This window comes from Phacochoerus africanus, chromosome 2 (assembly GCF_016906955.1).
Source record: "Phacochoerus africanus isolate WHEZ1 chromosome 2, ROS_Pafr_v1, whole genome shotgun sequence".
NCBI classification, from domain to species: domain Eukaryota; kingdom Metazoa; phylum Chordata; class Mammalia; order Artiodactyla; family Suidae; genus Phacochoerus; species Phacochoerus africanus.
In genome coordinates this window covers 93,956,986-93,979,182 of record NC_062545.1, presented here as the reverse complement: position 1 = coordinate 93,979,182, position 22,197 = coordinate 93,956,986, and the positions used below count along the sequence as shown (strand labels likewise).

Below are 22,197 nucleotides of genomic sequence, written 5' to 3'. Positions count from 1 at the left end.
AAAAATTACTAGGAATTGTATAAACTGAGACCTTACCCTGACAGACATGACTCAAAGAATCTCAGTTTAAGCCTCTCTTCTAACCAGGAATGTGTATTTATAAACTACTTTAAACCCAGGATACAAGAAATCTTTAAAGACAAGATCCTCTCAAAGTACTGTTTGGTAACAAAATCATTCCTTCTGTACTTTTAAACTGAAAGCTACAAAATCTTGGGAAAAGTAAATAAATAAATAAATAATAAATAAATTTAACAAAAGCTTTAGACCATTTTATTAAAAGACAGATAGTCATCATTCTGACTTTTGTATGAAACAGAATTGTGTTGGAAATCCACCACATGATATTTTGTAACATAACTCTAACATTTAAAAGAGAAAGAGGGCAAAACTAAACAACAAACCAAAGATCTATGTGATATATTGCAAAAGAAAAAAAAAGAACTTTTAATTGATTTCCTGATTTCAAAAGTAGATTCTGTTTTTCTACCTTTGATGTCTGTGATGGCCATGTATTTTGTTTGGGCAAATAGTTTACAGCAGCATAGGCAGGATCCTGTAGATGCCAAGCCTGAACCTCGAGAAGCTTTGCATGTTTCCTTTCATATTTTTGAAATCCTACCACTGCCATGTAAATAAACTTGGGTCAGCTTGCTGGATAATAAGATATCTGGCTGCATTCTCTTTGTAACCTCAGCTGACAGCAAGCTAGACCCCAGACATGTGAGTGGGTCCATTCTTCATCAGCCAAACCCCACCTGAGCTAATGGCTAAACACAGACATATGATCCAGCCCAGCAGGAAGCAAACAGGACTGGCATATAGACAGTCTTGTATAACTGCACAATTGAGATGACAGTGCAAATGCTGATTCCATCCATTGGTAACTCTGCAATTTTTTTTAGCCTCCACTCCTCATTCCTCCACATTTAGAAAAGTAAAAATAAAAATCAGTGGTATGTACATAAGATGCATATCTCAGTGTGTCACCAGAAAATATTGCTAACTAACGGGAGCTATTTTTATTCTGAGAAAAATGAATAATACCTGACTTCGTTATAAAAGCTGAGCATGAGAAAAAAATATGCATTAGAATTTCTTCCTAAAATCTTGAAGGTTAATAGTTTTGTTACTTTCACATGCAATTGAACAAGGGAGTGCAAAGTCCACTGGTCTGGGATTGAGGAGTCCTGTCATAGGGACAGAGCCTGACACTAATTACTTTCTCTGTGTGTGTGTGTTTATGTGTCTGAGTTTAATTGAGATGTGATTGACATAACACTTGTGTGGTTATAAGAGAGTCACCTGTATGGTCTGGAACATAAGGTTACCCATATGAACAATTTGGTTGAGCCTTTTTCAGGAACCTTCTGTGATTCCAATCTGTTAACACTTAGAGAATCAATCACAAATATAAGGATAGATAACCTCACCTGCAGCAAGACAGCATGCAGAGAAAATCAACAACCTTTATATACGCATATATCTTTGGCGACATCAGACATTACCATCCTCTTGGCTTAAGCAAGAGAGAAAATATAGTCTTATTTTAACAAGATTTGCACTGTCACACTTGTTTCAACAAAAATCAACCAATGAGCTTGTGCACACTCATTAATTTCTTCATCAAGAAAATGAGTCATTGCTCTTCAGTTTGTGGAATGCTGGATCTCTTCAACAACCAAACAAAGGCAATGCACCTTCTCTCCAACATTCAAAGCTGCACATATGTTTAAACAAACAAAATTTGAGTTCACAAATCCCCATAAATCTATCCATAGGTTTTTTTGGTTATGATTCTTAATTAAAATTCTAATACTAAAAGATGCCTAAGTTCCTTTCCAGTGCTAACATTCTATAATCATAAGAGATGAGTACTAAATACTTTGAACTTCACATGCTTATACCTGAATTCCTAATCTCCAGCCCACATGTTGATCTATATGCTCATTTCTAAAATTAGGTAATAAATTTGATTCTTCTAGTTTCTCCAGCCACAAACCAGGAATCAACCTACTTTCTTTCTCTGCTGGCCCCTCTTCAACATACATCCAGCACCTGGAAATGAGTAGCAAGGAGTAAAAATATCACACTAGCAATATGGATTGCACATCTACTAGAAGCACTAGCACCAAAAAGTGTGTCACCTTTTCGGTCCTCTTGTTTCACCAGGATAACAGTTAATATATGATAATTAAGCGTAACTACTAGACTGAACTTGAATTCTAGATGAGAGTTACACATATGGAAATTCTATTTAGAAGATGGAGAGTGTGTGTGTGTGTATGTGTCTGTGTGTGTGTGTGTCTGTGTCTCTGTGTGTGTTTAGCACAGGACAGAATCTGTATCTCTATTGTTTCAGCTAAGGTCAGAGATAGGACAAACCACTTCACTGCCCCTGATCCCAGTTGCTTACCCTGGATTAAGAAGGACACTCCTGGAAGTGATACTCTTTTCCAACTCCTCTGATAATTTGGCATGCTCTATTAGACCCTATACATGTATTCCTCAACAGCCCTTTGGGATTCCTTCAACCAGTAGCCCAGAAATATGTACTTCACTCTCTAAAGACACAATTACAGTTCTTTTGGAGTATGGGGATGATATATTAATTAGGATATGAAAATAATGAGGAGTGTTTAATTAAAATTGGCTCCCTTAGTTGGTCTAAGTCACAATATGATTTTTTTCCATATTGAAATCATTAGATATTTGCTACTTTATTTTTATTTTTATTTTTTATTGTAGTTGATATACAGTGGTCTGTCATTTTCTTCCATTCAGCAAAGTGATCCAGTTATACAATTATATACCTTCTTTTTTCCACATTATCCTCCATCATGTTCCATTACAACTGATTAGATATAGTTCTCTGTGCTATACAGAGGGATCTCATTGCTTATCCACTCCAAATGCGACAGTTTGTGTCTACTAACCCCAAAACTCCCAGTCCCTCCCACTACCTCTCCTTCCTTCTTGGCAACAGAAAGTCATTTCTCCTGTCCATGAGTTTGTTTCTTTTCTGTAGGTAGGTTCATTTGTGCCACATATTAGATTCTAGATACAGGTGATATCACATGATATTTTTCTTTCTCTTTCTGACTTCTTTCACTTAGTATGAGAGTCTCTAGTTCCATCCATGTTGCTGCAAATGGCATTACTTTGTCTGCCGTGGGTGCAGCCCTAAAAAGACAAAAAAAATATTAAAAAATAAGTTAAAAAATTTAAAAAAACACCTGTTTGAAAAAAAAATAATTGGCATTTTGCTTTATTGACCAGCATATAATCTTCACTATAAAATGTAGATTCAATTTAATATTAATATAGTTTTTAAAAAGTAGCATTCACATTAAATGCAAAATAGAAGTGTATTTACTATATCTGGGATCCCAAGGGCTTAAATTACATTATTATTCCCCTATGTTGACCCAACTGATTTTCCCTACCTAATGAGATTTATGGGAATATACAGAAAATATTATATTGTATTTGGATATTTGAGGAATACATCCTTCCTCTTTCTTTTCCAATACATACAGAAGTTCTGTGTAAATGGAAATATAAGAAATATTAGAAATATTGTGATGAAAACAGAGTGGGCAATGACATGCTATTTAATGAATGCATATGAAAAGAAATCAGAAATGTCAGAGCTAGTACAAATGGTGAAGTGGTTACAGTGACCCATTTTACATTTTTAATATAAATGCATCTTATACATGTACTCATTGCTACAATAGCTATAATCATTTAATAACAAAGTTCTAACTTCAAGGCACAAGCCACTCATTCATCATATGTAACTAATAGTCCTTCGTTTTCCATGGTGTAAAGACTGTCAAAAAAAAAATAAAAAGCATTTTCAGGTACTGAAAATGAAGCTATAATTTTCTCTGTACTTAAAATATTCTGGTAGAAAAAAATGTGTCTAGAATAGAGTTGCGCTTATGGTTGTTGGTTCATTTTTGCAGTTCGTTCCACTGGATGTTATTTTTCTTTATGGGAAAGATGAGGTGTACGAATTGAGGAAACATGGCAGACTGAGTCTCTGGGGGAGACCTCTTTTTCAGGGCAATACATTATCGTAGAGGCACCTATTTCTCCGTGATTTACAATGATGTATGTTTCTTTTCCATCTAAATAACTATTACACATTTTGCTTAATATTAAATTGATGTGGAAGATACCCATTTACAAAGATATTTTCTATATGCTCATCTAGAGCTTTATGAATGAATATGGAGGGAATTCCTTACTAAAACTAAATGTGTATAAAATCTTGACTAGATTTCTGGATATTTAGCCATGCCAAATCATTTCCCCATAGAATAAAATTTGTTCACTAAGAGTCAACGTCAAACCATGTGCACAAAAACGACCTAATTCCTCTTTCTCCTTCTACAACCTTCTGAAGATGATTAAACAGATAAATCTTGTAAAAATCTAGTACTGCTGAGAAACAACTACAGTATCACAGAACATCAAAGAGCCAAATATCATAAGTTTAAAATAATTTAATCACAACAAAATAATAAACAATAAAAATGATCTTATCAATGTTTCATCTTTTAAGATTAATGTATTGCATTTACTTGAAATGTTGCAATGTTTACAAACATGTTTATAAGCCACTAATTCAGAAAATGCAATGAAAGCATTCTGCAAAAAATGAACTTCATCTCTGAGACCTTATGATCTGAGTTGTTTTCCAGAAGGCTTCTTTGACATCCTTGTTTCTCACACTATAGAGGAGAGGGTTGAGCAGATGGGTTGACCACAGTGTAGAAGAGAGATGCCACTTTGTCTCTCCCCAAGGAGTAGGTGGAACTTGGCCTTGAATACGTGAAGAGCAAAGATCCATAGAAGAGCATGACCGAGATGAGGTGTGAAGCACAGGTGGAGAAGGCCTTGCATCTTCCTGAGGCTGTGCGGATCCTCAGAAGAGCCAGAAGGATGTTAAAATAGGAGATCAGGATGGCAGGAATGCTGGAGAGGACTGTGAAGCGCACCACTCCCAGGAGGACCTTTTCATAAACGTGGGTGTCTGTACAAGACATCTTTACCAATGGTGGTGCATCACAGAAGAAGTGGTCAATTATATTTTTGCCACAGAAACTCAAGCGAAAAGTATTGGCAGTGTGGGCTATGACATTCAAAAACCCTCCTATGTAGGAGCCAGCAATGAGTCCAGTACAGAGAGAATCAGACATAGACTTGAGTCAAGCAATGGATTACAGATGGCCATGTGGCGGTCATAAGCCATGGCTGCTAGGAGATAGCACTCCGTGTAGGCTACAACACAGGAAGAGAACAACTGGGCCCCACATCCAGCCATGGAAATGCGCTTATCATCAGAGACACAACTGGCCACGATTTTGGGGGTGAACACAGAGGTGTACCAGAAATCCAAAAAAGACAAGTTGCCAATGAAAAAATACATAGGTGTGTAGAGGCAGGAATCAATACAGATTAAAATAACTAGGGTCATGTTCCCTGATAAAGGGACCAAATAGAGAGTTAGAAATATTCCAAATAACATCATCTGCCACCGGGGGTCTGACGAGAGGCCCACTAAGATGAATTCAGTCAAGATAGTGTGATTTCCAACATCCATGTCCACAGAGGTGAAAATCTGATATGATAAGGAGAAAAAAAAAAATAGTGCCTTGTCTTTTGAAAGAAATAAACAGAGGTATCGATTAGGTCAACAAGACTAGGAGACTTTCCCCCTTAATCCCTTACTATCTTTTTTTTTTTTTAAAAAAGGATATAATTTCAGTCTGTGACTTGAGAAGCCCACTGGAAATGCAGTCAAGATCTGATTTTATTTTATTTACTTATTTATTTAGCCTCTTTTTAGGGCCATGCCCACAGCATGTGGAAATTCCCAGGCTAGGGGTTGAGTCAGAGCTATAGGCACTGGCCTACGCCACAGCCGCAGCAATGCCAGGTTCAAGCAGCGTCTGTGACCTACACCACAGCTCATGGCAACGCCAGATCCTTAACCCACTGAGCAAGGCCAGGGATCAAACCTGTGTCCTCATGTATAGTAGTTGGGTTCGTTAACTGCTGAGCAACGACAGGATATCCAACATCTGATTTTAGAATTAAGGTCTTCACTTACCAATTGTTTGATGAAGTGCAAGTACCTTGTCTCATCAACAGTTAAGCAAAATGATGACCTCTGACAGTTGGTGTGATTGAATTTAGGTCATATTTCAGGAAAATATCCATCCAAATATCTGTTACATGGGAAGCACTCAAATATTTTCAGTGTTCTGTATGTATTATTGGGATTTTTTTATATGTCAGGCATTGTGTTAATAGTTACACAAATACCAATGCACTGTACTACTCCCACAACTATTAGTACAAATAGAAAAATATTTGTATTGCTCATTATGTTCAGATAGCATCCTAAATCCTATGATTAACCCACTTCATCATTTGCACAATTTGTAAGATAAGCATTATAATCTTCACATAGTTTAGGAAACATTTTCAAGGTCCCAGAACTGGTAAACAGCAGAGCTGGTATTTAAATCCAGAATTTTCTTTACCAAGAATACATGCTCTTGGTGTACCGATTATGGCACAGCACAAACAAATCATACTAGCATCCATGAGGATGTGGGTTTGATGCCTGGCCTCGCTCTGTTGGTCAGGGTTCTGGCGTTGCTACTGTGAGCTGCGGTATAGGTTGCAGTGGTGGATCTGATTCCACGTTGCTGTGGCTGTTACGTAGGCTGGCAGCTATAGCTCTGATTTGATCCCTAGCCAAGTAGCCTGGGAACTACCATATGCCATAACTGCACCCCTTAAAAAGCCAAAAACAAAACAAAACAAAACTCTACTAAGCCATCTCTTATAAGTAAATATATTTCTCTCGCATTCCCTAATTAAGGCAGTCCTGTACTCCTCTGACAAATAAATTTATTTATCTATTAAAAAAGGTTTATAGGTCACAGACGTGGCTTGGATCTGGCAGTGCTGTGGCTGTGGCGTTGGCGGCAGCTATAGGTCTGATTTGATCCCTAGCCTGGGAACCTCCATATGACATAGGTGTGGCCCTAAAAAGGACAAAAGACAAAAAATAAAGAAAGAAAGAAAGTAAGCTTTAAAAATTCTTTTTTAACTGTTTTTATTCTGCCCTTTTCTTTAGCTGATGTGAGATTTATATATATATAGTCGAAGTACTTTTTGATACAGCAGATGTTGAATATTAGGAAAAAACAAATTTTTGGTGCCAAAGATATATTGAAAAATCATGAATCCCTCAAGGTTTATATCTTGACTTTCCCGAGCTCTCAGAGAGAAGCTAAAAGAAGGAATCTAATATAAAACACTCTGGCATTAGAGCTAACGCTCCAGTAGCCAGTTGACTTTCCCCCAGAGACAGTGAGGGAAAACTAAAACTAAGAGGGCTATGATTTACTTAAATGATAAAACATTATTTTTGCGCTAAACTGCACACACTGCTGTTACTGGAATGCAAATCCAAGTTTTCTCACTTAAAGTCTAGTTTTTCCACTTGTTATTTAGAGAACTATCCTAATCCTTTAAATGTAGCTAATGGCTCCAAAGAAGACGGATGGCCAGTAGGCACATGAAAAAATGCTCAGCTTCACTAATTATTAGAGAAATGCAAATGAAAACTATAATGAAGTACCATCTCACACTCGTCAGAATGGCTATCATTGAAAAGTGTATAAACAGCAAATGCTGGAGAGTGTGTGGAGAAAAGAGACTCCTCTACATTGTTGGTGGGAATGTAAATTGGTACAACCACTATGGGAAAGAGTATGGAGATTCCTTAGAAAACTAAAAGCATAATTGCCATGTGATACAGCAATCCCCCTCCTGGCCATCTATCTGGACAAAACTATAATTTAAATGTAGCTGGTGGCTTCAGAGAACATGTGACTTATTGATGATATTATGGTTAAAAAATGGTAAAAAAAAAAATCTTGGAATCCTTGCCAGTATAGAATGGATCTCTTCTTTTTTAACAGAGACTTTTATTTTATTGAATATTCTATGATACATTTAATTTTTTGTTTCCCCAATGTATTATTTTTTTTTCTACTGTACAGCATGGCGACCCAGTTACACATACAAGCCTATATTCTTTTTACTCACATTATCATGCTCCATTGTAAGTGACTAAACATAGTTCTCAGTGCTACCTACACAGCAGGAGATGAGAGAGCATTTCCATGAGATGAAAGAACATAGATCCCTCATGTGAGAGAGAGGCTGATGAGCTAAGAGACTAAGAAGGTAACTAAAGATAGGATGGAGGAAGTGGAATGGACCCCAAGAGTTCTCAGCTCACAAAGCTTATTAGAAGCCATAGCAGGGGTGTTGGCCTTTAAAACAACACAAGCGGAAACACTGTCATGATGAGAAAGTAATAGGATCAGATTTACATCTTCAAGGTTTACACTGGCTGTAGATCAGATAATGGATAGAAATGGAGGAAATGTTTCCTTTTAACTGGAATTTCTCTGAAATGCTTAATCCTCATCACCTGCTGACAAAGGCAGCAAAGAAGCATTCAAACTTCTTAAGAAAATTTCTAGGGATTATATAAACTGGGAATTTATTTAATAAACAAGACGCAAAGACTCTCAGGCTCAATTTCTCTTCTATCAATAATGTATATTTATATAGTAATTTAACATCAAAATACTAGACAAATCTTAAAGACATCCTTTCAAGGTATTAGATGGTAATGAAAGCATGCCCTCTGTGTTTTTACACAAGAAACTATAAAATCTTTAAAAGGGTAAGTAAATAATTTTGGTGAAAGTTTTAGAACATTCTAGAAAAAGGCCATATCATATAGTCAGCATTCTGACTTCTGTGTGAAACAAAATTGTATCAGAAATGTGTCACCTTTATATTTTGTACCAAGCTTCTAATATTTAAGAGAGAAAGTGGTAAATTAACCACCAATCAATGATCTACACAATATATATTTAAATGACTGGGATTCATTACTGATTTCCTGATATCAAGAGTAGATTCTATCATTCTAACCTTTGAACTGGGAGAGTTTTGTGATTTGTTTTGGCCAATAGCTTGCAACATAAGTAGCACCACTGCAGAGGCCTATCCTGGAGCTCAAGAGATGCTGCATGCTTCTCTTCTCAGTTTTGGAATTCTTCCACCACCAGGTATATAAGACTTGGTTAGATATTGAGACATCTGGCTGCATTCTTTCCAACCCCAGATGACAGCAAGCTGGCCCCCAGACATGTGCATGGGTTTGTTCTTCTTCAACCAGTCCTCACGGAGCTAACAGCTAAACACAGACATATATGCCAACCCAGCTGAGTGCAGATGGGACTGGCTTAGGCAGACTTGCATAACTGAACAGTGAAATGGAAAATCCTGTTCAAATCCTGATTCCACCCTCTGGTAGGTCTGAAATCTTGGGAAAGTTTTATAACAGCCTCCAAACCACATTTCATCACTTTTACGAAAGTAAGAAAAATACCAGTGCCATATACAATAAATACATATGCTGTGTGTCAACTGAAAATATCCCTAACAGTAGCTATTTTTACTCTGAGAAAGATGAGTAATACCTGACTCATTTTATAAAAATTTGTACTCAAGAGAAAAAAAGCAGTAAGGCCAAGTTTCCTCAAGGAGACAGCATAAGCCAGAATAGCGGTATCCTTCATAATCTTTCTAAAATCCTGAAAGTTATTTTGTCTCCCATTCACATGCATTTGACAAAAGATCGGTAGGCTTCAAAATGCAATTTTTATTGGTTATGGTTATGGTTTTTATTGGTCATGTAATAGAGGCAGTGATAATTACCCAATTTTTATTTTCTTTTTTTTTTCTTTTTTTAATTCTTTTGTCTTTTTTTTTTCTATTTATGGCCTCACATGTGGCATATGGAAGTTTCCAGGCTAGGGGTCAAATCAGAGCTGCAGCTGAGGCTTATACCATAAACACAGCAGTACTAGATCCAGACTACCTCTGCAATCTATGCCACAGCTTGCAACAACACCAAATCCTTAACCCACTGAGCAATGCCAGGAATCAAACCTGCATCCTCACAGAGCAAACATCAGGTCCTTAACCAATTAAGCCATAATGGGAATGCCTCTTTTTCTTTCTTTTTTTTTTTAATTGAAGTTACTTGATGGTGTACACCCTAGGCATTCATTTATTTTCAGATTATATTCCATCATAGGTTATTACAAGATATTGCATATAATTCCCTTTGTTATACAGTAAATCCTTGTTGCTTCTCCCTTAGGCATATGGACTTAATAGATACAGGCCTATGTGCTTTTAAGAGTGCCAAGGTCCTCCCTGGAACACAGTCTCACTTACATGAAAAACTGACTACTCCTTTTCTAGCACCCACCTTCTATGACTTCAGCTTGGTAAAGCCCCTTAGAGAATGGATCAGAGATATAAGAATAGATAATCTCACCCACAACAATATACTGTGCAGAAAAGATTAACAACCCTTACTCATGCACATATCTTTGGAGACATCAGATATGATCACCCTCTTGAAGTGAGAGATGAAATACATTCTCATTTTCACATAAAGACTTGCATGGTCATACTTGTCTCCAGAGAAACCAACCATGTGAGCTTGTGCATATTCCTTAATTTCATTATCAGGAAAATAATTGCTTTTAAATTTTTGGAATGCTGGATCTCTGAAAATCTAACAAAAGCAATATATCGTCTCTCCAGCATCCAAAACTGCACATAAGTTTAAACAAAGAAAATTTTAGAGAGATGATGAATCCCCAGAAACCTATCCATGGATTTGGTGGTTATGATTGTTAAAAACAAACAATCAAACAAACAAACAAACAAAACCCTACACTAGAAGTTCCCTACGTATCTTCCTAGTGCTAACATTCTATACTTATAAGAGATGAGTAATAAATACTTCACATGTCTACAGCTGAATTCCTAGTCACCCCCCCAAAATTGATCATCTGCTCATTTCTCAAATAAGGTAGTAAATTCTACTCAAGCCACATACCAGGAATCAACCTATTCTCCCTGTCTCCTATGTCCTCTTCAAACTTCCAAGAAACCCCGGTGTCCCTGCCTTCATACACATCCGAATCTGAGCCCTTCTCACCATCTCCACTGATGCCACCTGTCCAAACAATCATCATGTTGCCAAGAATACTGCAAAAATACTTCTAACTGGTCCATATACATATTCCCCTGTAACATGTTTTTAATATATCGGTCAGTATGGTTCTGTACCACAAAAAAAGGGCAATATCATTATTGCTCTTAAAAAAACAAAACAAAATAAAACAAAAACCAACAACAACAAAAACCCTTCTACTCTACCAACTGATTTTAAGTTATTCAAAGTTCATATGGTGGACTAAAGGCTGTCTATTACCTGCATGTCCTTATCGTCTAAGACTTGCCACCCCCCGATTTCTGTCCCAACCTTGATGACTTTCACTGCTTCTCCCAAACAGCAGCCTAGCCCCAGCAGCAGAGATATTTGAACTATCTCTTCCTCCATGTGAATATTAGCCCCCAGACATTTGCAGGGCTCACAACCTCATCCCCTTTCAAGGCCAATCAAATGTCATTTTCTGACATTTCTGCCTGTCTGCATCATTCCAGTTTAAATTCCAGATCCTCTTCCCACCAACAATCCCCATCCTTCTTAGTCGGCCCAGACTCTGCTCTATTTTCCCCAAGACTTACAGTTATCTTCTAACACTTGTTTATTAAATTGTATGTTTTTCTGCACTAGAATGCTTTAGCTATGGGGCAGAAAGATTCCTGTTTTGTTTACTGCTGTATCCCAAAGTATAAGGCACTTCCTGGTATTGAATTGGCACTTAATAAGTATTCCTAAAATCAATTCAAGGGTTATAACCTTTACACATGAAGCTGTTTTTTCCCAATTATTGCCTATGGCTACCCTAGCTCAAACTATTCAGGACAAATCTTCCCTTGAGTAGACTCCGCTGATCAAAAGAAGGAGGAAGACAGGACACATAACCATCAAGATGGACTAAAATGACTTCTGAATTTAATATAAATTGTAATGTGAAAGTAAATAAAATGAAAAAACAAAGAAAATGTCAGAGGCAGTCCTGCTGAAACATGTCATATAGAACAACTTTGATGCTGTCCCTTTCTCCCTACACTGGAGCAGTTAAAATTCTGGGAAGCCTACACATATCCCCCTAGCCCCTGAAAATAAGTACCAAGAAGTGAAAATATCACACATTGCTGTTTAGTGAGTAAATAGATGATGATCCAGTGTAACCACCAGACTGAACTTGAATTCTAGATGAAGGTTATGTACATCATTAATGGAATTCTATTTAGAGGATTGTGTGTGTGTGTGTGTGTTGGCATTACAAGGACCCTGTGAGAGCCATGTCAGACTCTGTCTGAGGCCACAGCTCAGGTCACAGAGAGGCCAAACCTCTTTGCTCCCCCTGATCCCCGTTGCTAAACCTTGGTCAGGACCAGCACTCCTGGAAGTGATACTCTCTTCCCTCCGATGTCTGGGTATGCTTTGTTGGACCCAATATATGTATTTCCTTAACAGCCCTTCCTTTGGGACCTCTTTCACAGAACAGCTCAGAAGCAAGTACCTCAGTCTCCAAAGACACAATTAGAGTTCATTCGGAGTACAGAGAAGATACATTAATGAGGTTATGATGAAATGAACAGCATTTCATCAAAAGGTGACTCTCAAATTGAATCTATGTCACAATATAAGCATACATGTATCTAACAATAGAAACTCTCCAAATTGTCCTAATTAGACTTTTCTAGAAGCTATCATGTGGTTCATGTTTTTCCTGACCAGTGCTCCTCTATCTTCCTAGGCTATACTTTCATGTCTCATTCATCAGGAAAATTTCCATCAATCCTTGGTGCTATGGCTTGAGTTACAACACTGCAAAGTTCATATGTTGAAGCCCTAACCTCCAGAAATTTGGAATGTGACTGTATTTTGAAGTAGAACCTTTATAAAGGTGATTCAGTTAAAAGGAGGTGGCTAGGATGAGCTCTAATCCAATCTGACTGGTGCCTTTATAAAACACAAAAAGTGGAAATTTAGACACAAAGAGATATGAGGGGTGCTTGGGCACAGAAAAAAAGACCATGTGAGGAGAAAGCAAGAAGGTGGCCATGTGCAAGCAGAGGAAAGAGGCATCAGAACAAATCAACCTTGCTAGCACCTTGATCTGGGCCTTTTAGCTCTAGAACTGTGGAAAATAAATTTCTATTGTTTACAATATCCAGAATCTGGTATTTTTTTATGGCAGCCTTAGGAAACTAACATACTTCTTAATCAATACTAGGACTTTTTTTATGTTGATTTTTATATATAAAAAGACTACTTAAATTAGGAGATGCAATGTATCATAATAAAGTATTCCTTAATTTTTCATTAATTGATTATATATATAACTGAACAAAGAAATACAAACACCCACATGACCTTAATCGTTATCAGTTACTGCTTTACCTTGCAGAGATTTCCACTCTGTATCCTCTTTTGGATTGAAAGCTTTTTGAAATCTCTCTGTCTCTGTCTCTCTACTTATTTATTTCTAGCTACATCTCCATTTCTTTCTGTTTCATGCAGCAATTCGTCTTCTTTTGACCTTGATTTTTTTAACTATTGGGAAATTATTTATTGGTAGGTTTCAGTGACTGTAAATAAAAATATTTGTTTTCATATATATATATATATATATGTGTGTGTGTGTGTGTGTGTATATAGATATGCTTTATTTGACAATATATATATTGCCAAGGAAATCTATGTATTGGAGCAAGCACAAAGATGAAAATCAGAAAATAAAAAATAAATTTATTTTGAAGGGCATTTTATGGTAGATGTTCTACTTATGACCTGCTAACTAACACACTGTCCTAACAAATGAATAAGTACCCCTGGAGTTATCAATTCTGAGTTTGTATTCTTATTTTCTCACCTATGAATTACCTGATTTGAAGCAAGTCATTTCATCCATGTAATCATGACAATGAATCCATAATGAATGTTATTATTTTATATTATAGATTATAGTACTATACTTACGAGCAAGTTATGAACTGTCAAGTGTAATTAAAAATAAAGACAAAAAAGACTCTTACAACCTTCTCAGAATCTCAGCAGTGCTCTTGACTCTGTTCTGAGTCAGCATGCATGGCAGTTTTTCCAATTGATGTAGTCTTGTTTATTTTAAACACATATTCAAAGACATTAATGCCAAATTAAAAAGACAAATGTAATATGCAATTTCTACATTATCCGATGACTTTATCTTTTGCTCATTTTACTTATTTCAGAGATTTACAAGCTCTTATCTGTTATCCATGACATTGAAATTAATTTTTTAAAAAATAATAATTGGAGTTCCCGTTGTGGCTCAGCAGAAATGAATCTGACTAGCATCCATGAGGATGCAGGTTCATCCCTGGCCTTGCTCAGTGGGTTAAGGATCCAGCACTGCCATGAGCTGTGGTGTAAGTCACAGTTGCAGCTCAGATCCAGCATTGCTCATGCTATGGTGTAGGCCAGCAACTATAGCTCTGAGTCAACACTTAGCCTTGGAATCCCCATGTGCCATGGGTGTGGCCCTAAAAAAAAATAAATAAAAACTAAAAAAGAGGTTTTTTTTAACAAAATCTTTGTTTAAGATACTTTTATCTATCATTTTCCTCAGGGCATCTTTAATATCTTTATTTCTTAAGCTATAGATCAAGGGATTCAATATGGGAATCAACACTGTGTAGAACACTGACAGCACTTTATCCCTTTCCAGGGCATAGCTAGCACTGGTCAGGAGTAAACAAAGACAATTGAACCATAGTACAAGGTGACAGATGTCAGGTGAGAGCCACAAGTGGAAAATGCCTTGAGGCGACTTTGGGTAGAGCGAATCTTCAAGATGGCAGCAATGATGAAGAGATAGGAAGCAAGAAATGCACGGTGGGAGTGATGACATTGGAGGCAAGTATGAAATAGAGCACAGCCTGATAACTTTCCTTCACATCACAAGCCAACTTGACAAGGGGTGGCAGATCATCAATGATGTTCTTTCCACAGAAGCTCAAGGTAAATGTTTCACTGGTGATGATAGTTGAGTTCACAAAGCCACCAAAGTATGAAGCTGCAACAAGACGGGCACATAACCTTGGAGACATTGCCTGGGAATAAAGCAAGGGATTGGAGATGGCCCCCATGGCGGTCATAAGCCATGGCACCAAGCAGGTAACATTCACTATAGGCCAGGCCACTGAGAAGAAGAACCGAGCTAGGCAGCCGGCAAAATTGATGATTTTGTCATCAGAGATGCAGGTCATCAGGATTTGGGGGGCATAGACAGAAGCATACCAGAGATCCAGGAATGACAGATTCCCAACGAAGAAATACATGGGTGTGCGGAGCTGAGAATCAGCACAGATAAGAGAAATGAGGGTGATGTTTCCCAACAGAGTGATGATGTAAATGCTGAGGAAGATGTAAAAGAGAACACTCTGTAACCACAGGTCTGTCGTGAACCCTAAAAGTATAAACTCATTCACTGTGGTGAAACTTTTCTCATCCATTGATTTTAGGTTTCTTTGGTTCCTCTCTGTGAAAAGATTAATCAGTAGGTCATGATTTAAGGTATTAGCAGATCAGTTTCCCCATCATTTGCCATTTGAGATCATTGAAATAATCCAATGGATGCCTATACACTGTTCATTTTAAGAAATGCTTATGCTGAACTGGGTACAATTCCTGTTGGAAAACTGGGAACTTATTCTATGGTGTCTTAAAAGATCAGATCATGTATATAATACAACATGTGTCGCCATACATGTTTAATCTAATTGTCCTCCTTTTGAGAAATTATGATTTGTTCATCTTCTCTTCTGTTTGTGCTTACGGTGGTTGGGGACCATGTGGGAGAAAGGAGAGAGTTTGTTTTCTCTTCAAGTCCTTGAATCCTTTGGCTTTACTAGAGAAATACATGAAGAAATATACTTTTATGATTCTAACCGTATTTTGAAATATCCTTGGAAGTGCATTTACACTAATTTCCTCAAAGGCAATAATTATATTTTATTCAACATTTTATCCACAAAACCAAGAACACAGCTACACATAAAATTAAAAAAAAAAGGTAACTCAAATAATAGGTTTACTTAGATCATAGGCATTTGAGACCACACCTATGTGTATGACACCAAATGTATGCTGAAAGGAAGAGAAATATTTATCAATGGATAATGTGGATAATTGTGTTCAAAATGTAGTTGAATTCCCTACAGACTCAAGAGTTAAAAAATAAAAAAATCTAAACTGAATTGGCCAAACCGAATGGTTTGGGAGAATAAGGTACACGGAACATGGCTCATAAAGATATCCAAGTTATTATTTTTTTTAATTGAAGTGTAGTTGACTTACAATATTACATTAATTTCAGGATGATTATTCAGTATTTTTACAGATTATACTCCATTAAAAGTTATTACAAGACACTTACTATAATTCTCTGAGGTATACAATAGATCTTTATCACGTATCTATTTTACACATAGCAGTTTGTATCTCTTAATCCTGCACCCCTAAATTGCCCCTCCCCTTTCCTTTTCCCCATTGGTAACCACTAGTTCGTTTTCTATATCTGTGAGTATATTTCTGTTTTGCATATACATACATTCGTTTTGTTTTTAAAATTCTGCATATAAGGGATATCATACAGTACTGGTCTTTGTCTAGCTTACTTCACTAAGCATAATATTCTCTGTGCCGTGTTGTTGCAAATGGCAAAAGTTCATTCTTTTTTATGGCTAATATTTCATTGCATATGTGTTTTATATACATATATACACACATTAAATATACACACATATATACCACATCTTTATCCCTTTGTCTGTCAATGGGCACTTGGATGGCTTGCATATCTTGGATGCTGTGAACACTGGGGTGCTTGTATCTTTTCAAATTAGTGTTTTCCTAATTCCTGGAACCTTGGGATGCTACTTTATGGGAGAAGAGTTATTAAGTTAAAAACATAAGACATTTGAGAAAGGAAGAGTATCAGAGTGAGCCCTAAAAGCAAGCACAATTATCCTTCTAAGAAGGCAGTAGAGGAAATCTTGACTATAGATACCTGGGAAGGAGGCCCCAGCCATTGAAGCAGAGGCTAAAGAGATACAACCACAGGGGATGCTGGTAACCCCATTAGATTCTCCACTAGAGCTACTGGGTAGGGTGTGACCTGCCCACATCTTGATTTCAGCCCAGGGATCTTGAGTTCTGACCTGCAGAACTGAGAAAGTTAATAAATTTGTGCTGCTTTAAGCCACCAAGTTTATGATAATTTGTTAACACATGAAGTGATGGAATCCAATCTCTAACAGTCTTCTTTCCTTCAGACACAGAAGCAGGAGACTCAACTGTTCCCAACAATGGTAGAAGCACCGTCTCCACTCGTCTGTGTCACAACCCACAGCATGATCAAAAAAGGGCTAAGGTAGTATTGTCTGTCAGGGTCCTGAACAGGCAAGGATATAACATTTACGCTCTTACATCCAAGGCTTTCAAACTCTCGTATGCTTGAATAAAAACAGAATATTTTATTTTAGATAATGAACTTAAAATTAAGATAGAAAAATAAAGAATTGCTCTTTTAGACTGTATATTTTCAATGGATGGAATCCATAGATTTAAACTGTAAAATACATTAAATGCTGCATTTATTATCAAATTAGAGAGTACCGATAATAAGCAAAGGAGGAGTGGAATAAGTAACATTTCAATTCCCTTAGAATATCAAGACTGTCATGGGCTACAGTCATTTGTAACAAAGCATATTCCTGGAAGCAGCTTAAGATCAGCAATGGGGTCCTACTGCACAGCACAGGGAACTATATCCAATCTCTTGGGATAGAACATAATGGAAAACAGTATGAGAAGAAAATGTAAATATGTGCATGACTGGGTCACTATGCTGTACAGAAGAAATTAACACATCACTGTAAATCTACTATACTTTAATAAAAAATTAATTTTTCAAAAGATCATGAATCAGCAGATCTGGGTTCTGATCTGAATTGACTGCTGACAGTTTTAAATGATGTCTTCTAAAACATTATTTTCTCATTTACCTTTCTTAGTTCAATGGGACTATGAGATCACAAATGTGATTACACACTGAAAACTAGAAGTGAAAACTATGTATTGCATTTCCTATAACTTCATGATTTCTTCATCTGTCCTTCAGTTATATTTGCTTTACCTTCCAAGGATTTCTAGTCACACCTATGCAGTCTTCCTAGAGATTCATGTATTTTCATGCAGAAACTTCCCCATCTTTAACGTATGGCTGTTGTGCAAACTGGGAAATTGCAGAGCTTATTTGTAGAATTACAATTGGGAATGTAAATTTCAAAATGCATTTCTTCCCTAATCTCTTATTTCTTCTATAATCATTGAAACATAAATTAGACATATGTATGGATGTCTACATATATGACATATACATCAGTGCTTTTACAAATAAAAAAGGGTTGAAGGTGTCTTAGTGTGAGACATAGGGTACAGATAAATAGCATAAGTTAAGAAAACAGAAAAAAAAACAAACCCTGGGCATAGTATAGAGGTAAAGATAAAAGCCTGCTGCATACCAACAGGTTCTACCTTCTGCTCTGTGCAGATCATAAATTTGACTTGAACATTTCTAGCAGCCTGTGTATATAATTAGTAGCATTCAAAGGACAAGTGAATCAACCAAAAAATTGGGCACAACATTAACATTCTTGATATTAATTTCAAAATAATTTCTCTCAAGTGTCCTTGTAAAGCGAATGAGCAAAATATAATGCATAATATACTATGTTGAATAGAAGTCATACATGTGTGTGTGCGTGCACACACACACGAGCTTTTTTGAGCTGCCTTCACTTGATATTCATTCATAGACTTAAAGCTGATGAATGCCTTGTTAGATTCGAGGGACACTCAGAAATCTTCTCCCCACAATATCTCCCTTGCTCTTTTCTCAAACATCTCCCACTGTCAGGTGAACCTTTTAAGAGGTAGATGGTTCTGGGAGTGGTCGTCCAAAAAAAGCTGATCTCTTAGTGACTTAATGTGTCCTCTCCAGGGTCAATGCACCTGCCATCTCTGTCATTCTGTTTAATACTTTAATCAGGCACTTCTTGAGTTAACATAATAATAGTAATGTGTGATTACAAAGATCTATCTATATTTATATATAAGATCTATCTATCTATTATATATAAATCTTAGATATTAAAAAGTGAAATATATATATATAGGACTATAATACAGATAAATACATATGGAAATATATAGAGATAACAGATACAGATATGCATATAGACACTGAGGGATAGATAGATAGATAGATAGATAGATAGATAGATAGATAGACTGACTTACATTTCTTCTTTTAAAGAGCTCCTAGCACATGAACTTCCTAACATTGAAAAAGAAACATTTCAAAGCCATGAAAACATTGATCCATATTAATGTCTTTTCTCTAACCAACTCTATGGACAGATAAGCTTGCTGCAAGATAAAAGGAGAAGCAACAGAGTTACACACAACTACAGAGGGTTTATAAGAATGACAGCATGCAGCAAGGATACATCTAAGTCTACTGAACTGAAAAGGGGAGTAAGAATGGACAAAAAGACATTTGGAGACATTTCAGCTTCTTCATCAAATATAATTATAGGAAAGAAAACCTTATTGTAGTTCATGAATTAGAATTATGTTATGATTTGTTTATATTAAGAAGTGTTTTGGCTTTGACCATATGATGATTTCCTGACCTTTCTCACCTGGTTAATTTAACATAATACTTACTCTGTGAACATAAATAGCTACTTCATTTCAATTTCAACTCAAGTCCAGATTTTCTCACATTACCTTAGAATAAAGAGGGCCTTCTATTCACTTCACAGGAAACCTATTTCCAAACATAACACTATTGAGAGAAAATATAAGTCTGAGCATCCCTTTGGGATATATGCTGCTAAAAGCAAAGAAGACCTGCATGTGCTATTCTGGTGCCAAGTGATCAATTACAAGACTCAGTTATGTTTCTGAAAAGAAGTAAGGAGAGATCATTCATCATGAATATAATTGGTCCAATTAACCTGTAAAGTCCTCAGGCATTGTGAGTTTCACTCATGCATTTGTGATTAAAGGCGAATTCTGCAGAAAGGAATAGCGAACAGAATAGTCAGCACAGAGTAGAATTATTGACAGTCCGTAATGATAATGAAAATAATAATGATAAAGATCATACAACATCTCTCTTTGCTTAGGTCCAAGACAGAGAGTTACATCCAAGCAGAACTCAGATGGAGTGTTCAAAGACCGTGCTGGGAGGGCACATGTATGCACTTGAGGAGTGTCAGGACAGTACTGGGAGGTCATGTGTATACACTTGAGGAGCAGCAGGACTTGGGGACCTTTTCAGGATGGTACAACAAGGAAGTTGAATAAAGATAGGTAAACCATGATATAAGAGCCTCAGAAGTCCATGATCAATAGAGTTGAGATGCAAGACCATGCTTTACGTACTGTCAAGGAAGGAGTCTAAACTTTGGGGAGACAGGAATGCTGGTGAAGATCAACTAGGTGCAAACTGTTCAACCATCAGCTAAAACTTGTTCTCAAATCCTTTGATCTCAAAAACTTTTATACTCTTAAAACTTATTGGAGACTTCAGAGGGATTTTGTTTATGTGGGTATATCTATCAATACTTACCATGATGTAAAAAAATAAGAAAAAAAGTTTTTCATTAATTTATTTAAAAAAATAATAAGCTATAATGTGTCCACACAAAAATAGATTAATAAATACATATAACTATTTTACATTCCCTAAAATATAAAAGGAGCGGATTTTTAAGTTTTAGAAATTTTTTATAAATGCTTGGCTTTAATAAGACAGCTGAATTCTTACATGAGTTCTGAATTCAGTGTATAGTTAGCCCTTGAACAACACAGGGATTAGACATACCAACGTTCCATGGGTCAAAAATCCACGTATAATTTACAGTCAGCCCTCTGTATATGTGGTTCCTTTGTATCTACTGTTTCCCATCTTTGAAGGATCATATTGTGGTATTTACCCTTGGAACACAAGTTCTATATTTAGGTAAAGTACATAGTGAAATATATAAGTGAATTCATGCAATTCAAACATCTGCTATTCAAGGGTTAAATGTATTGAGATATGTTGCTTCAGCCAAACCATATGAAAAAAAAAAATCAGCCTTAAACACATATGCACTTCAAAAAGATGAGAATATTGTCAACATCTTTGGATAACTGTAATGCTATTCTCTGATACTATAACAAAACACAAGTAGCATTTTTAATTTTGGTGTGAAATATAAAGCCTATATCTGTAGTATCTGGGTCTATTATCAAAATATTGAGCTTATGGACCCCGTGAAACCGTCAAAAAACTCCAAAATTTCCTACACTGCACTCTGAGAACCACTGCTCTAAACATATCCGTTGAAAGAGCCCAGTGGACATTCCTTGCACAAAGGAAGTGCATTAGTGAGCAGAGCCTCAAAAATCTCTTTGACTGTCCTCAGTGGGCTGGAGATGACAGAAAGAAATGTTACCACAAAATGTGATATCATTTTTTAATTTACTTTATTTAATTAGAGTGTAATTGATTGGCAGTGTTGTGTAAATTTCTGCTGCACAGCGTAGTGAACAGGTACACATATATATGTATATATATATATGCATTATTTTTCTCAAAGAGAAAGACAAATAGCATGTAATATTACTTATATGTGGAATCTAAAATATGGCACAAATGAGCCTATCCACAAAACCGAAACAGACTGAAAGACATAGGGTTGCCAAGGGGGGGGGGGGAGAGTTGGATAGATGATTTAAAATTAGGTTTCTTGATTTGAACAAGAATAGTGGAATCCTGAAGAGTTTCAGCTAAGAGAAAGCATGTAATCATCAGATATAAATGGATGTGATTACTAGAAAAGCCACAGGAATATTTGCAGTTGCAGTCACCGAGGAAAATAAATGACTATGCATCAATTGCACTGCATCATAGAGCTAGTGACATGCAGAAATAGACATGATTCAAATCCAGGTCTTCTCACTCCAAAACATCTTCTCCCAAGAAA

General features: G+C 36.5%; 2 pseudogenes; both read right to left on the bottom strand.

Annotated features, from left to right (window-relative positions):
* Positions 1-4,675: 4,675 nt before the first annotated feature.
* On the bottom strand, positions 4,676-5,623 carry LOC125121098 (olfactory receptor 9G4-like; annotated as a pseudogene).
* Positions 5,624-10,702: 5,079 nt separating this feature from the next.
* Positions 10,703-15,606, bottom strand: LOC125120703 (olfactory receptor 1013-like; annotated as a pseudogene).
* Between the last annotated feature and the right edge of the window lie 6,591 nt (positions 15,607-22,197).